Source organism: Ursus arctos, unplaced genomic scaffold, assembly GCF_023065955.2.
Source record: "Ursus arctos isolate Adak ecotype North America unplaced genomic scaffold, UrsArc2.0 scaffold_24, whole genome shotgun sequence".
In the NCBI taxonomy this organism is placed as follows: domain Eukaryota; kingdom Metazoa; phylum Chordata; class Mammalia; order Carnivora; family Ursidae; genus Ursus; species Ursus arctos.
Genome location: NW_026622919.1, coordinates 14,678,201 through 14,680,189, shown reverse-complemented (window position 1 = coordinate 14,680,189; position 1,989 = coordinate 14,678,201).

Genomic DNA, 1,989 nt, shown 5'->3' with positions numbered 1-1,989 from the left:
TGGAGGAGAGCTCCGCCTCGCCCCGCCCCGGCTCCTCCGCGGCGCGGGTAAGGAAGCTCCGTTCCCCGCCCCCCCTCCCCCAGCTCCCAGGGCGGGGCGGGGCGGCTCCCCAGCGCGTCCCGCGTGGTGTCGGGTGCGCGGGGCCCCCGCGGCAGTCTCCAGGCAACGCCGCGCGGAGAGCGCTTCCTCGGTTCAGAGTTAGCGCGGCCCGCGCAGCGCGTTCCTGAGGGAGGGCATGCAGGCTCTAACAGAAGGGGTCCTTTTCCCTGAGTGTGTGGAAGCCGAAGGCTTAGCCTGTCGTCGGTGGGGCCTGCGGGGTCCGACAAGGGCTCCCCGGAGCCTCCCCGCCCCTGCAGCAGGAAGGAAGTAGGATGATTTCAATAATGAAGAGTCAGGGGGCACTAGAGGAAGGCAAACAAACACTGGCTGATGACTTGGCTACTTCAAAAAAAAATTTTTTTTTCATTTCGTGTGGTAGGAAGCTGTCTCGCAGTTCCCAAACTACCCTCTAGCACCAGACTGACAAGCTGCGAAGGGAAAACCCACTCTCTCTGTGCCTCAGGTTCCTTATTTGTGAAAGGAGGAAAACAGCTAGTTAACGGGAACTTTTTTCCCCACTTCTGGATCTTTCCTTCCTCGTGCACAAGTCGGAGAGGCATGTTCTGCAGACACCCGTCAGGTGTGCCTTGAGCGGGAAGCAAGCCTAAGCTGAGCCGTGCTGGGCTCTCCCGAGAGGAGGACGCAATCAAGAGAGGCTCCCTTCTGGGGGGCTGCGTCTTCCAGCGACTTCTTACTCTCGAGGTGGGGCTTGTGTCCAAAGTTGAATAGATCCCATCAAGTATCACACACTGGCTCTGACCCATGACACAGTTTTATACTGGCCCAACTTCCAAGATGGGAGAGAAGTTCAGCTACGTCCGAACTGACGGACATATGTGATGTGAACGTAAACTTTGCCAGTGACTCAGGACCTCCTTCAGTTTCACGTACATCACTTTGGTCTTACCTAGTGCTTTAACTTTCCAAAGCAGGACCCACACTTTTCTCTCATTTTCAAAATAAGAGGCCTCTCTCCGCAGCAAACGGTAAACTGACAAAGCAAGATGGTAAAAATTGAAGTAAAATTCTTGGCGATGTTCTTTAGAAAAGACCTTCACATGTGGTCTTTGGAATTAAGGGTGCCAAAAAGGTCAGTGCCTGAAAAAATGCCAAATGATGGAGCCACCGCTATGGGGAATTTTTTTTTTTTTTTAAGATTTTATTTATTTGACAGAGATAGAGACAGCCAGCGAGAGAGGGAACACAAGCAGGGGGAGTGGGAGAGGAAGAAGCAGGCTCCCAGCGGAAGAACCTGACGTGGGGCTCGATCCCAGAACGCCGGGATCACGCCCTGAGCCGAAGGCAGACGCTCAACGACTGAGCCACCCAGGCGCCCCGCTATGCGGAATTTAAACATGGAGGTTCTTCCCAGCCCATCTGGCCCAGCAGCCATGTCATTCTTTAACTGGATGTTAATCTGCCAAGGTGGCTAAAAGGCCTCACCATCTTCATGACTGCCCACAAAAGCGAGTTAGAGAAATTTTGGGCTTCTGTTATGACTGTTTCAAGGAGCAAATTTCTATTCACTTTAGTTTTCCTTGCAAATGGACCTCCTAAATCTAGGTAACTTAGAAAACCAGTGTAATGAAAGGTCAACTTTCAGAGTTTACAAAGACTTCCGTTTTGCTTTTGACTTGTGATGAGCAAGTTCTGCTTTGAACTCTAAGCATCCAGTTTAAACTAAATGCACTGGCCTCTTCAAGATACCATATAAATTGTCAGAAAGGTAAGGTAAAACTAATCACCTAGAATACTCAAGTGAAGGAAATGCTTATGCTGTTTGGTTTAATAAACTGAGCAGGATTATTTAATTTGTGGAACGTTTTATATGTCAAAGCACGTTACACATGTTCTGAACAGTCATTTCAGAAGGGAGAGGAGTAGAGACTG